General features: G+C 36.6%; 1 long non-coding RNA gene across 1 annotated transcript; it reads right to left on the bottom strand.

Annotated features, from left to right (window-relative positions):
- Window positions 1–1,894: 1,894 nt before the first annotated feature.
- On the bottom strand, window positions 1,895–6,226 carry LOC138989536 (uncharacterized). Its single transcript, XR_011465826.1, has 3 exons — window positions 6,000–6,226; window positions 4,113–4,251; window positions 1,895–1,976 (listed from the first exon to the last, which is right to left on the bottom strand). It is a non-coding gene; the product is annotated as an uncharacterized lncRNA (long non-coding RNA).
- Between the last annotated feature and the right edge of the window lie 10,337 nt (window positions 6,227–16,563).

The raw sequence follows: 16,563 nt of genomic DNA, 5'->3' as shown, positions 1-16,563 counted from the left end.
ATCTGTTTACCTGTTTAATCTCCTCCTTCTTCCCGTAATGTACTTTCCCTTCTGGTCAAGTATCCTGACTCTTACACACTTCTAGAATTTAGTATTTCTTTTATCCCAGAGGGCCTTTATCCCTAGATCACAAGTATTCCTTCTTTAAGGTCTCCTTTTCCCCATGGGTTCCTATTTTATAGAGAACATTCTCTCTTTTTATTCTGCAATTTGAACTGACTCCAAAAAGTAGTTATAATAATTCCCTCAACATATTCTAAATCCAGAGGAGCCTACCTCTGCACGCCACTCAAGGTAGAGAAGATCTTCCTAACATCTTGCCTAAATCCCGTCTCCTGCATTTAAGACCCTGCTGCCTTGTACTATCCTCAGAGGAAACAGAGACCAGCTGTTCACCTCTACCTGCAAAGGACTGTGTTCCTTCATGAACTTGAAGACTGCTATTAATTCCCTCCAAGTCTTTTCTTCTCCAGACTAAACAAGGCCAGTTCCTTTACCCTGTTTCATTGGGACTGTTTCCCAAGCCTTTAGTTATTTTGCTGCTTCCTCTGGACCTTCTCCAAATTCTGCACAGTCAGCTTAAGTGGTAGGACCCTAAAGGACACAGTGTGATAACAAGGAACTGATTAATAATGCATATGATGTAGATGTTCCCTAAATTCCCTGAATTGTTTTGTGACTATCCATCAGTATTCTGTGTATAAAAAACAAGGCTCTGTTTTTAACCTGTAATTGGTTTGAGGTCCACTATGGCCTCCTGTACCTTTTTTCTTACTTATGATTGAACAAAACTCTTTTTTTATACTTGAAGCTTATATTTTTTTTTTCTCTCCACTGACTAACTTTACTTTTTACCAATGACCCTCACTCTGTTTTTTTGCTTCTTAACTATTCTTTCTTACTTTGGTTGTTGTCTCTTGTTTAAACTCAGATCACAATATCTTGCATAGCTATCACTTTCTCAACCGTTTATTTAGAATGCAAAATTAATTGAAATAATTCTTTATGTATTTGATTTCCTTAAGCTGACTTTTAATAAATAAGTGACTTTTGTAGAAGGAACAATATCTGGAAGAGATTAACATTACACTAAAATCTAGATAATTGTTCCTTTCAAACAGGAAGACTTGGTTAATGCAGCAAATGTAAAAGCAAGAGAGAAGAGAGGGTGTTTGTGTGTATGAAAAAGCATAAGTTAACTTCTAAAACACTGGAAGCATTTGCCCTTTACTCCTTTCTTACCTCAGAAAAGACACTGAGGTTTGTGATCTCCCTCACAAGTGCACACTCTGTCATGTCTAATACTTTATCTGTCTACAAAGAGAGATAGAGAAGATAGATATGAATAAAATTATATCTAATCTCTCCCATCCCTAACACTTATGAATTACAATTATCTTTTAGGACGTTCATCTTGTAGAGTAGGTTATAACACTTAGAAATTATATTCAGTTTTTAGTCTGGAGAGAAAAAGCTGAGGAAGAATTCTGCAATTTCTGCGTAGTTTCCACTGTGGACCACTGATGATGAAAATGCTCAGTAATAACAATGAACAAATGAGAGGAAAAGGTAAAAAATTACTATGCAACTCTGTTATTATGCTGTGAAAAGAAAGAAAAAATTACACAACTTTGTAGGTTTAATAGAAATATGACTTTGTAAGATAATTTTCAATTCAGTCATCTAACATAAAAGAACAAAGTTATTTTTGCAAAACAATCACTTTTTTATTTGTGCTAAATCACAAACTTTTTATAAAAGAGATTACAAGAAATAGAAAATGACTTGCTTTGTATTACCCATTCCTCTCCAAACTAACCTCTACCCAAGAAAGGAGGAGAGGGAGGGAAAGAAATAAAATGAAAAAATACAACCTTCAAAATTTTATTCTCACCCAGATGTTAGTCTATAAAAAGAAGGTTCCCCAACATAGACAGTCCAGGACTCTGTTGTTTCCAGCATCTGCTTTAAAGTTGCTGAAATTGCAAAGAAAAGTTAACTCTATTTAACATATGTCTAGTGCATACAAGCCCTTTTATTGTTTCTTAAACCCTTGAGCTACCTTTGTGAAGATAATACTATCTTCAAATAAGAAGACAAAAGTAAAGTTTCCCCTCTGTTTATATAATTTCGATTGAAAAATTATTTATTTTTACTTAAAAGTAAAATTAGCAAAGCATTCGGGACAGTACGATAGCTGTCATCTGACACACTATGACTATAACCAGGCTGTTGACTTACAAAAGAGTCTTATCTGAAGGTCAGAAATGCAATCAAAAACCAACTAAATACAAGGGAACCCAGTGAAAGGAGAATTAATCCATCTCCAATTATACCATTTATGGTTTGTTGTTTGAGGGCTTATACAACTATTATTTATCTGAAATAATTAGAGCTTTAGAAAAAAAAATCGTAATGTAAAAATCTCCGTAATGAACTCTACAGAATATTTAAAGTCAAAGGAAATATATGAGCACGTGCAGATTTGCAGCCATGAATGGGGCACAGAGCTTTCTAACAGGTTTGTCTAGGTGCGGCATGGGCAGAGGAGAGGCACATGGAGCCTGTGATTCATCTGTTGTCCCCTGAATGGACAGATGCCTTCCCTGGTAAACATCAGGAAATCTTTGCTCTTTCTGTTTCCTTTCCTTCTGCCTAGGATTTTCTCTTCCTAGAAAGGGAACATTATCTCTTTCTCGCTCAACCTCTACAGTCTACCGTTTTTCTCTCCGTTTAGAATTGGCAACTCACTTTTGCTGTGTAACAGTTACATTTATTGTGTTAAATTCTCTTGATATCTTACCTGGGTAACGTCCCATCTTTATTTCCCCCTTCCTGAATAATTTCTGTCTTCCTTTCTGTCTCTTTCTCCTTAGAGTCTCCCTGTGCCCCACAACATTTTCTCTTATTCTGTAACCTCAAGGTGCAGCTGAATTCACTGCTCTTTTTCCTGTCACTCTGGACACTCATCAGGAGCAGATCTCTTTTTTTACCTCTCTTCCCATATAGTTATACATGCATTTGGGAAGGACGACTTATGCCTTAGGCCAGCGTTAGGCAAGGGGATCATAATATCCAAGGAAATGCAAAATGTCTCAGAAAGAGTAGATTTTTCAAAATATTTTATTTTAATGGAGAGTACTGGCAGATGCAAAACTTTAAAAGTAATATCCATAAAATATGATCCCTCTGTGTTTCAAACACACTGTCTTTATATCCTGCAGGTGTTCTTCAAGACCAAATTGAAGCACATTCATTTAAAAGATCTCTCGCTATTTTATTTTACTTTTCATTTCCCAAAAGGTTTTAAGTGATTTCTTCAGCACAGTTTACTAAAAGGAAGATAGATGCATTTGTCTACTGAATCTGAATACTTTGATTTGGCTCCAACAAAATGTATCTTAACAAGTCTGTTCTTAGTAGAGACACAGTTTAAGTAACCTACTGTGCATTTCATTTGTAAATAATTTATTATTGAATACAAATGGCCACACATTCCAACGTGTCAAAATCAACAGGAGGCAGGGTTTGGTATAAGGGTTCACTATTAGCCAACTACATTTTTGTCCAGATTGTATGCAAGGCATAGTTAATATTTAATTTAGTTTATAACACTGAAAGGTTCTAGCATATACCTCATTGTCATGATATACAAAGCAGAATACACTGTGTCTTCCTCTTGGTGAAAAGAAAAAATGTTTAAACTTCCCACCGATGAAGCAATCTGAGAAACTGGGTAACTTTAGGTGTGTTTTTTTTCAATCCCACCTTTGAAAGAAACAATGAGCATTTATATGTATATTCAACAATGATTCCAACCCTCCCACTCCCCCAAAAAGCTCTGATGAGTTTTCCATCTTTGGATGCCCCCATCACACTCTAGGAGAGTAGAGAACAATCGGTGGGTTTCGCATAGCACCTGATTGATATTTCCAGGGAGTGAAAGCCTCCACTGGCAGATTAGGCTGATATTGCATATTCAAACACATACAACGATATATTTGTCATTGCTATTGACCTTTATCTCTCCAGTTTCCTGACAACCTTCTACAGTTATTGACATTACAAATACCAGCAACAACGTGCAGGGCAAAGTATAACCTTTCATTTACCTTCATGTCCCTCAAATGACTCGTGTAGGTAGTTTCAACAAAAGCGGCAAACAATGACACTGTTGATTTTTTTTCCTCTTAACTTGCTAAAATGTTTTCCATTTTCCTCTTGTTCTCAGAAAATCATGCCAATAACTCTCTACAAAGGAAACGATTTCAAATGAATACAGGTAATTAGAAGTGTCAAGAAATCAGCAAAGTAGGGTGTCTGCCATCATTTCTTGGAGAGAATGCCAGATTCCCTTTCAAAAAGGTCTTTGTCATTTTTTAATAGAAGGTAATTAATGTAGACTACAGTAAAATGTACAGGATCCCAGTCGTTGTCTTTCTTGCCATAGAAATGGGACCATAAAGATGTTTTGATATCTAGAAACAATCTTCTGAGGTTATTTTAAAATGACTTTTAATTACAAAAGTAGTCCTTTTAATCTTTTCATTTTAAAAGAAAAAGGATTTAGAAAGGGCATATTTATTAGGAGACAAAAGACAGAACGTTTCACAAGGAAAAACTATATGGAAAGTGAAACAACAGGATTTTATAAAGCTGACAAGAGTTAAGGATTCAATAAATTAGCCTATATCTCAAATGTTTCCAACAGTAAGAGAAATAATGCATAATGTCCTAATAAAGGTAGTTATACTTTTAACACTATGACACCTTGGACACAATCAGATCTTTTTTTCCTCAAAAACTACACCAAACTATTTAGCTTTTTTAAAGCCAAATCTCCATGAGACCTGTGACTCATAGGTATTTATTAAACATGAGAATTTTTAGGACTGTTCCTATTTTTTTGTGAATGAGGGTAAAATTTAAGCCAATTTTGAAATTATCTGAAGGCCATAATTTCCCACTATAAGCTATTCAAATGGAATAATCCTTCTAAGCTTAAGTTTTTACATGTACGTACATATGAAATTATTCTCATTTCATCTCTTGGTTCTCAAGAAACAGTAATGTTTCTTCACTTAAGGTTTCATTATCTTGGGATAGCAAAAAAGTCTTAATCACAATAAATATAAAACATTGAAATCTGAAATTGAAATTATAAGGTTATTTCAATATTGATGACTTTAACATTGAGACATTAATTAATTGGGAATTATGATAAAAGTACATATAAGTACTCAATAAGTATGACCATCATTATCTATTATTGAGAATAAGATGGACTGAAGAAAAAATATAGCCAAAGCTTTATAATAAATCTTTGTCAATGCAACAAGTAGAATAACATCTTATTTTTCATAAACCTCTCTCCTGAGATTATTCTCCTTCATGGAATTCATACCACTCATCAAACAAACAAAAGAAAAACGCTAAACTGTAATTGATGTGCTAATCATATGCTATTCCATTCACCAATAATATGCTTCTGGAAATCATGATTTAGTGTAATTTTGTTTATAAGCCAGTCAAGTCAAATTTTCAGAGTGAATGAATCTGGCCATTTTAGAGAAGAGACCACAATTCATACAAGCATAATCTTTAAAGTCTGGCATTAAACTAATGTATAAAGGGTAGTGCAAAATGTCACAGAATCATTTATAATAGATATTACTCCAAAGGTGGGAGAAGTAGCTAAGTCGTAATGAAGATGGAGGCTAGGAAAAGTGGCTTGTTTGATATATTCAGATTGATCAAGGCCGAGGCAAGTTTTATAAATAATGGACCCAAGCTTTAACCACCACATAGAGGAAATAATCAGAGACTATTTTAGTTCTAAAGATAAAGTGCAGTCCAAAAACTGAAGTGAATTCACAGTATAAGGAAAGAAACACAGTCAAAAATACAGAACACAGAAAGATGGACATAGAAGGTGGGAAAAGTTGCTTCTAAGCAGGACATTAGCATCAGTGAAGAGAAATCTGGGCTTCCTCAAGTACCTGGATTTAGCTGATGGTTCTTTCTTGCTTATTTGACTCTGGTTCTTTTAGCCCCAGGAGGGTGGGTGGTCAGGAAAGTAAGCCATCAATGGCAGGATCGTTTCAAGCTGTATTGCTTCATCCTCCAAATCATATAATCTCAGCTCAGAGCCCTGATTCAATGTTTTCTTAAAGCATGTATCATAAAACCCTTCTCAGAATCAAAGGAGGTTGGAAGAGTCGTTTGAAATACCATATTCCAAGTGTAATGTAGTACGACTGGTCTGTATTTCACTCCTTCCCCCCTTCCTTACTTGTAAATAAGAAATTCCATTAGGATGTGTCACATTATTACCCTCCAACCAGACAATGAAGATGAGTCATTTCTTCTGTTATTAATGACATGGTTTATTGTGTATGGCCTTAAAAAGCAGATCACTGCCAAAATAATAACAAAATATTAAACATCTTCAAGTTAAAGATTACTGGTTTCATCATTCCCTGTTGTTCAAATGTATAATTGTAGGTGGGGCTAGTATTTAGCCAGTGGGTAATAGAAGGGGTCATGCTGGTTGCTTAAGTAATGAAATATTATTATCCATAGTCACAAACCAATAACTGCTTTTATCCCCCAAAGACTGACCATGCTCTTAGCAGCCTGATTTCTCATCCCCAGAATACCTACCTCAAGCTAATTCAAGTAATGCCTTTATAGCAACAGGTTCTCCAGCACCCTCAGCAAAATGACTGATGTCTTATTGGTTTGTGCTATTACCATATCAATTATTAAATGTTTTTGTAATAACTCCTGATGCCAGCTTCTCTTTCACCCAATGGATTAATTTGTTAACCCTCTTGAGCATGTGTTTTGCAGATGGTAAACTTATTCTATAAAAGCCCCATTTATATTTTCATAGCTAAGTCAGTTGATTGATAAAATCTATGCTTACATTTTCTACTCAAATTATATCTTCCACACTATTTTTATGTGTCCATGCAACTAGGTAGAATCAAAGATATTTTAAAGATTAGCTTTAGCACCAGAGAAGGCAATGGCACCCCACTCCAGTACTCTTGCCTAGAAAATCCCATGGACGGAGGAGCCTGGTAGGTTGCGGTCCATGGGGTCGCTAAGAATCGGACACGACTGAGCGACTTCACTTTCCCTTTTCACTTTCATGCATTGGAGAAGGAAATGGCAACCCACTCCAGTGTTCTTGCCTGGAGAATCCCAGGGACGGGGGAGCCTGATGGGCTGATGTCTATGGGGTCGCACAGAGTCGGACACGACTGAAGCGACTTAGCAGCAGCAGCAGCAGCTTTAGCACAGCTCAGAAGCACTTCTGCAGCCCTTCTCTGCATAGAAGACACTGTGTTTGAATGAGAAGTTTTATCAGGCTCATTAATTTTCATAACAGAATACCAGCTTTACCACCTGGAAGTCTGATACCTAAAATATACAGCTCTCACTTCAATAATCAGTTATTTAAATATTATTGTGGGTTTATTATGGACTAGGCAATTAACAACCTATAATATCCATGCTTAAGGTGCACAGAATTCAACTTTTAAATGAGTTCCATCCAACTTCTGCCAAAGCATGGTCAAGACAACCTATATTAGACAAAGTTTAAAAAATATTCACTATTTCTCTCTGATTCTCTAAAATCTATTACAGAATCTACTTTTTAAAAAAAAGAAGCCAATGGACCTGAGCTGTATTAATTTGGCACTCTGTAAAAACACTTTTTATTAAATTAGCAAGTATTATTGAAATTCAATATGAAAGATAGTACAATGAAAAAATTTTGTTCATCTTTCCTAAATAAATTATCCAACATGTTACCCATTTCACTCACAAATTTATATCTGTAATCCAGACCAGTCTGAATCTACTTTTCTAACAACCTCTGATGTCTCCACTGCCTCAAAGGCACCTGAAATTCAATATTTAGAATTCTCAACTGATCATTTCTCCCCCAAATCTGGTTTCCTTTCAGGGAGTCCCTGTCTCAACACCTTTATCCATCCAAAAGGGGTAAGTTTGAAACCCTAAGAGTAATCCTTGACCCCTCACTCTCCATCACCCACATATTTAATCTGTTACCAAGCCAATTAATTTAACCCCCTAAATACCTCTCAAACCTCTCTCTTCTCACCATCTCCACACTATCATCTTTCACACTATCATCCTTTACCACAGTGGCCCTTGAAATTGCCTGCAGCTTCCGCCCTGAATATTCTCTGCTCTCTGCACTGCAGAGTGATGTTTTCCAAATACAAATCTGATTATCCTCTTTCTCTGCTTAAAAATCTTCAAAGATCCCTGAGTTTTTTAGGCCTTCAAAGGCCTGCTTCAGTGACCTAGTGTGTGAAGATCTCCATTACCTGCTCATGCAGAATTTTGCCTTCCCTTATGACAAAAATACCAGCCACATTGCCTGAAATAGAATTCCTCCATGCTTCTTTCTGCTACAGAGCCTTTGACCACACTGTTCCCTTTGTCCCCTCCCACTCTTTCTCCATAATCCCTGCCTCTTGAAGTTTAACGTTCATAAGAATTACCTGTGCGCCTTGTTAAAACAGAAGCAGACTCTCATTCAGTAGGGACAAGCTGGAGCCTAAGATTATGCATCTCTAAGAAGCTCCTAGCTGATGCTGGTGCTGTTGGCTGATGGGCAGAACTCTGAAAACAAGGACTTAAATAGCTTCTGCTTATCCTTAAGATTTCAGCTCAATTTTATACTTAGTATCAATAGTGTTTATATGTCAACCCCATCTCCCAATTCATCCCATCCCGCTCCCATCCCCCTTGGTATCCATATGTTTATTCTCTACATCTGTGTCTCTATTTCTGCATTGCAAATAAGATCATCTATACCAATTTTTTCAGATTTCACACATATGTGTTAATATATGATATTTGTTTTTCTCTTTCTGACTGACTTCACTCCATATGACAGTCTCTAGGTCCATCCATGTCTCTACAAATGACCCAATTCCTAAAACAGATATCTAACGAGAACCTACTCGATAGCACAGGCAACTCGACTCAATGCTCTGTGGTGACCACCTAAATGGGAAGGAAATCCAAAAAAGAAGAGATATCTGTATATGTACAACTGATTCATTTTGCTGTACAACAGAAACTAATACAACATTGTAAAGCAAATATATCCCTATAAAATTTTTTTTAAATAAAAGATTTCAGCTCTGTCATCCCTTCTTTAGAAAAGTCTTCCTAACCCCAAGTCTAGTTCATATGATTTTGTTATGTGCTGTCATAGAACGGTGCTCCTTTACACACAGCAATGATCTCTTTTGTAATTACTTTGTGATTACAAACTAATGTAAGCATTCATTGATATTTCTCCACTACTGTACTGGGAGCACCACTGAGTCCCCAGTGACTAGCAGTATACAAAGGCCATATAAGACATTCAGTAAATAGTTGTTGAATGAGTAACTAAAACGGGAAGGAAAGAGCCTTGTCATAAACTATTGGAATTTAGTTGATCAAAATAAAGTGTGTTAGTTTGTTCCTACTGAGGAATATGTAAATATTTATTTTTATTCCATGATAGCCAGGTAACTCATCACATTTTCCTTTTTTGCCTTGCCAGTGGGGACCATTCCTAAATTTACTGTTATGCTACAGGAATCAGTTGAGCACAAGTTTAGGTTTTTTTTTTTAATTATAGAAATTTCACCTCCACTTTTCTATGTTTATGACCCCTGTTTCATCCTAATTTTTAACTGGCTTGTGTGTTAATGTTTGATGTTAAACTGCATCACATCTGTGCTGCATCAAATCCTTTTTTGAAACAGTGAAGTAAAACTACTTTAAAAGTTGTATGATATACTTGACGTATGAGTAGTTACAGACTATAGATATAGAACTTGGAGACAAGAGGGAGGTAAGTTGGGAGATTGGCACCGACATATACACACTGCTACATGTAAAATAGATAACTAATAAGGACCTATGTCGGAGAAGGCAATGGCACCCCACTCCAGTACTCTTGCTTGGAAAATCCCATGGACGGAGGAGCCTGTTAGGCTGCAATCCATGGGGTCGCTAAGAGTCGGACACGACTGAGCGACTTGACTTTCACTTTTCACTTTCATGCATTGGAGAAGGAAATGGCAACCCACTCCAGTGTTCTTGCCTGGAGAATCCCAGGGACGGGGGAGCCTGGTGGGCTGCCGTCTATGGGGTCGCCCAGAGTCGGACACGACTGAAGTGACTTAGCATAAGGACCTATGGACAGTACAGAGAGCTCTACTCAATGCTCTGTAGTGGCCTATATGGGAAAACAATCTAGAAAAGAGTGGATATGTGTATATGGATAACTGATTCCCTTTGCTGTTTACCTAAAACTAACACAGCATTGTAAATCAATTATACTCCTATAAAAATTTTTAAAAACCCTGGACTCTGGAGTCCAATAGTTGGTATCTGAATCCTGACTTCCTGATTTAGAACAGTGTGGCTTGGATAAGTTACCTATATTTCATTATTTATTAGTTAATATTTACATCACTGTTAAGAAGCACAGTCAGTAGATGAAAAATGTTCTCCAATTGAATTGCCACTAATTTTAGATTGTGAAATGAGAGTACTCCATCAGCTAAAATTTCGAAAACTTACAGTAGGCATGAAATTGGGGCAGGCATCAGTGAGAATCTATAAAGGCAGTTATGATCCTGCAGAAAGATTTGAGGTCTCTATAAAGACAAAACAATATTGTTTCATGTTCAAATAATATTAGATACAATGTGATTAATTGATTTGAACAAAGTCATAAAGCCAACCCAGTGGTGAAAGCATACATATGTCAAAATAGATCCCAGAACTAATTCTTGTTCCATAGTTTTGATTCTTCAGTGATAGTATGATATCAGCATTAAATACCTAGATATCAAGAAGAGTATTTTAAATGTGTAAAGTAAACTTTACAGCATAATAAGTAAAGCTGGGCAAATCATATTGAATATACTTGTCCACAAACTGAAGATGCAGTAAAGGGCTAGTGTGATATACTGCTACGAAATAGAAATGTTGCCCTCAGGGAAGCTTCTATTAAAAAATTCAGCGTGTGCTGTATTCCCTATGTGTAAAAAGTACTTAAGCTTAACTCCAACTTAAAAGTTAATTGATAATCAATATAAAATGTAACATCAAGGGCAAAATTCAGCTTCTAAATGAATATATAGAGAGGTCTTATTATCTTCAAATAGAGGCCAGGTGAGTGCTGCTGGGAATAAAAACAACTTTGGATTTGAGAACAGCATTTTATAAAGGCCCCACATGAGATTGTAAGAGGCTCCATCATCATAGATCCAAGAGGAGAAGTTTAAAAGGATGAAAGAAAGAAGGGAGGTGAGAAAATATATCTTGCCAGACTACTAACAAATGTTAATTTAGCAGCAATGCAGTTAGGTTTTTTGTGCACGTTTTTATTTCAGTGGTACCAGATGAAAAGAAGCAAGTTCTTTACATAAAATCTCAAAGTAGTCAAAAAGTCTCTTGGGGTATTGAGGAGTTTTGTCTCACCTTTTATTTTTCAGTTTTACATCTGTAATTGCATGATTACCCAAATAGAATGCAAAAAAGACTTTTTAGGAAAGAGAAAATACTGATTTTAGTCCGAGAAAATATCAAACCCCAGAGTTGAAATTAAAATCCAGAGTAATTTATGCTCCTAAGTAAAGCGGTAATAAATCCCCCACGGAATGAAATCCACTGGGTTTCACTTACCTCTCATAAATGCAGGACAACTCAATAGTATTTAACTGAACTCAAATGTTTCTTCTCATTGTCTTTCACTCCCCAGTTGAACCTCTTCAGCAAACAATTCATAGATTAAACAGGACTTCTGTTTTTTAAGATTCCCAGGTTGTATAGTATGGACCTGTTCTTTTCAAGTTTAATTCCATTCAAATCAGTAGAAGAGACAAGTTCTCTTATATATGATGAAACCTTTAAAACCATGAATATTGCCTTTACAAACATGCACATCACCGCAAGCAAGAAGAATTCCACATAAAACAAAGATTTTCCTTGGAAAGAGGAAAAAAATATGGCTAATTTCTTTTTTTAAAAAATGACATTCCACCTTCCAAAAAAAGTGCATAGTTGTGGAAAAAGAAAATACATTTTAAGGGTTGACATGTAAGAAAACCCTCTGTTATGAAGACATCCAAATATCTTTTGAACTATTTACACCATATGTGTCCCAATAAGGCTCTTTTCTGATTAAATAATGACAAGTAAGTGGAACCAAAGATGCCTTCAAAGAAACTTGAATCTTTACACAGCTTTTTGTAATTTTGCAAGTGTGAAATTTAGCTATCATTATACAAATGTTCTAAAGCACAATTTTCTTGGTCTGTGAAATATGTCTATGAACATGATGCTGTACCTATACTGGACACTCAAAAAATATGAATAAACAAATTAATACCAAATGAATGCTTAGGAAAGCAATCCTTATAAAATACTCATATCTTTTTAAAAATTCTGAGCACAAATTTAATGACTTGAAAGCAGTAATTATAAACTTAAGGTGGACAACCACTTCCTAAAGAAAACTTGTGAGCTAACGGAATACAATAGGGTAATGGTCAAAAACATGTGGAACACACAAAGAAGAGAAAACTGTACAGTCATTAAAATTCTGAATAGCTGGTAGTGACTTGGGAAAATATTTATAATATTAAGTGAAAAGAGCAGGAAAAGCTCCATGTTCAGTAAAACACACATGCTTTCCTACTCAGAGAAAACAAGGCTTCTATTTAAATTGCAAAAAATTAATAGTGGGTATCTCTATTATTATAAATATTTAGTCTTAATTTTTGAAGAAAATGCCTTATCACTGAGTATATACAACTTTTAAAATCAGAACAAAATTGCCTTTTGAATGTCAAATAAGGGTGCCATAATGTTCTAATGTTCTAATACTTTTCAAGATCTAAAAGTCCTTTTGAGAAAATGTGACTGTATAAGCAGTGTGTTACAAAACCCACAAGCTCTTCATGGATTCAGCTCTACCACCCATACCAGAAAGCCCAAGAGTAGTAAGAGTCCACAACTTGATAAGACTGTGATGCCTTGAGTTCCCCAGACAAAAAGGGAGAAGGATACCAAAAGATAAGCTTCCCTACTGTTGACATGAAACTGAGGGACACAAGTTCATAACTCCAGGGACGTGTTAGACACCATAAACTCTAGGTATTTACTCTGTAAAAATATCAAAAACCAGTCATCTAGATGCTTCATTCTAATATATAAGAACATGACAGTCTAACCCCTGGTGTCATAGATTTTCAGGAATTGATAGAAGCTAAAAGGGCCATCTGGTATGGCAGTTGATCAGATGCTTGCCTTCCAAGGGTCAGCATTACTGTCAAACAAATGCCAAGTCTAGACAATCTTCTAGAAAATTTGCTGCCTTCTATGGCAAAGTTGACAGCTATAATGTATTTTCTCTCTCAGTATTCTTAGGGGAGCAACTACCTTAGCTTGATTAAAAAAGGAATACATTAGCCAGGACTCTGGGTTATCATGGTGGGGATGGAGTGCAAGTGGGAGGCAGACAGGATTCAATCCAGCTTAATGAAAAAGCAAACACAAAGAAGATATAAAGCTGGCTTAGGTGCAACTGGATCCAAGACCATAAAAGATAAAGTCAGGATTCGGGTTCACAGGATTACTTGGCGCTTTCTTCCTCTTTCTGTTTTGGCTTTGCAACTGTGGTGACAAGATGGCCTTAGGAGGTCCTAAGCCTCAATTCTCTCCTCTTTGCAATCCTAGGAAAATACACACACAAACACACATATACTCATATACTCAGCGTTTTTCCCCTAAAGTTTTAAACAATGAAAAATCTAGGCCTGACCATCGTTGCTTAAATTGAGCTTTGTAAAAACATCTATTTCTGCTTTATTGACTACGCCAAAGCCGTTGACTGTGTGGATCACAATAAACTGTGGAAAATTCTGAAAGAGATGGGAATATCAGACCACCTGACCTGCCTCTTGAGAAACCTATATGCAGGTCAGGAAGCAACAGTTAGAACTGGACATGGAACAACAGACTGGTTCCAAATAGGAAAAGGAGTTCGTCAAGGCTGTATATTGTCACCCTGCTTATTTAACTTATATGCAGAGTACATCATGAGAAATGCTGGGCTAGAAGAAGCCCAAGCTGGAATCAAGATTGCCAGGAGAAATATCAGTCACCTCAGATAGCAGATGATGCTACCCTTATGGCAGAAAGTGAAGAGGAACTAAAAAGCCTCTTGATGAAAGTGAAAGTGGAGAGTGAAAAAGTTGGCTTAAAGCTCAACATTCAGAAAACTAAGATCATGGCATCTGGTCCCATTACTTCATGGAAAATAGATGAGAAAACAGTGTCAGACTTTATTTTGGGGGGCTCCAAAATCACTGCAGATGGTGATTGCAGCCATGAAATTAAAAGACGCTTACTCCTTGGAAGGAAAGTTATGACCAACCTAGATAGCATATTCAAAAGCAGAGATATTACTTTGCCAACAAAGGTCCATCTAATCAAGGCTATGGTTTTTCCAGTAGTCATGTATGGATGTGAGAGTTGGACTGTGAAGAAAGCTGAATGCAGAAGAATTGATGCTTTTGAACTGTGGTGTTGGAGAAGACTCTTGAGAGTCCCTTGGACTTAAAGGAGATCCAACCAGTCCATCCTAAAGGAGATCAGTCCTGGGTGTTCATTGGAAGGACTGATGCTAAAGCTGAAACTCCAATACTTTGGCCACTTGATGCGAAGAGTTGACTCATTGGAAAAGACCCTGATGCTAGGAGGGATTGGGGGCAGGAGGAGAAGGGGACGACAGAGGATGAGATGGCTGGATGGCATCACCGACTCGATGGACATGAGTTTTGGTAAATTCCGGGAGTTGCTGATGGACAGGGAGGCCTGGCGTGCTGTGATTCATGGGGTGGCAAAGGGTCGGACACGACTGAGCGACTGAACTGAACTGAACTGAACTGGCTTAAACCAGTCCTGTGGTCGATGGTATTAAACCCATTGACTAATTCCTTTAGACCCATGCACCCACTCTTAGAAATGAGCACAGGTCCAATCCCAGGCAAACCACATGAAATGAGAAACAAGAAGATGGGGTGACCCTAAATGAATGTCAAGGGAAAAGAAGGCAGAAGAGATAACAAATGATAGATCAATCAATACATAGGTAAATAAACAGCTCAATCAATCTATAGGTAGACAGTCATTCATCTATTACAAGGTAATTTCTTGGAATTTCTGCTCTTCAATACCTTGATAGGAAGAGAGGAAAAAGAAAAAGAGCACAAATTGTACCAATGAAAACACAGGAAAGAATTGTTGCTCTATATTAGCATCATAGGACTTTACAGGTTTTAAAATAAAGCAACAGAAAAATGAGCATAATGGTGAACCATTTCACAAATATGGTGGTGATATTAGCAAACAATAAAACAGAATCAAAGATAAATTTGATGATGACCCATGCCATCTGCTGCCTGGTATGGTCTAACATAAAACTGAAAATTCTCTCATCAAACACCACATGCCTCAGCCTTTCAACAAAAGCGGCATCCAGTTATTCAAGGTGTTGGGAACAAAATGACTAGTCATAAATTTATTTGCTCAAGTGACTATCTCTGATAAACCTACACAGCTTGTGGTAGGAGTAAATGTGTTAGCAGCAGTTAAATGAATTTAAGAAGTGTACCGTCGGGTGAAAGATGATGGCAGTTGTGTTTTGTGATTTTGTCTCAGACAGAATTTCTGTTGGAAGATGTTTTAGAAAACTGTGAAACAATACCTGATGGAGAAAGCCTTGGTGAGACAGCTAAAATTTAAGAGACAAAACTGAATAAAGACACTAAGGTACATTCATATTCATATGTCAACAGAAAGAAAGCTCTGACATTTCCTGTTTAAACCCTTAAGTCTCATTTAGAAAAAAATTGCTAAGATATAGAAAAATATATATAAGAAAGATGCTTCCAGGGGAGAAAATAAGTAGAAGAGGTAAATCTTTTTAAGAGAAAATCATCCATTTTACTTGTAGGATTGAAACAACTATGACAAGCCAAGATGATCCTGGGCAAAGCTCTTTCACTCTTTCAGGGAGTATTTATCAAGCAACTATTATATGCCAGTCGTATGATTCCATCCTTCCTGGACTTGAAATACATGAGCCAAATAGATATGGTGTTTGTCATCAAAGAACATACACTGTCAAGAGACTGTATCTAGACCAGGGTATCTTTACAAAGACTTCTATGGAAAAGTATTCTTTAAACAGGGGTACTAAGAGAGAGTAGGAGATATTTAGCAAAGAGTAAGTCAGAAGCAAAGAAAATTCTATATTCAAGAACATTCTAAAAGGTAGGTAGAAGAATAGAATGTCTAAGATATAGAAAAGACAGTGGGTGTTGTGTGTAACAAGAAAGGAAACCAGTGCTACAAGAATAGGCTAGAAGAAGGGGCTGTCACCAGATCACACAGGGTCTTATCCACTCTGTTAAGGACCTTAGTCTTTATCTTAAGAGCATT

The sequence above is a fragment of the Bos mutus genome, chromosome 10, assembly GCF_027580195.1.
Source record: "Bos mutus isolate GX-2022 chromosome 10, NWIPB_WYAK_1.1, whole genome shotgun sequence".
In the NCBI taxonomy this organism is placed as follows: domain Eukaryota; kingdom Metazoa; phylum Chordata; class Mammalia; order Artiodactyla; family Bovidae; genus Bos; species Bos mutus.
This window is presented reverse-complemented; position numbering and strand designations above follow the sequence as displayed.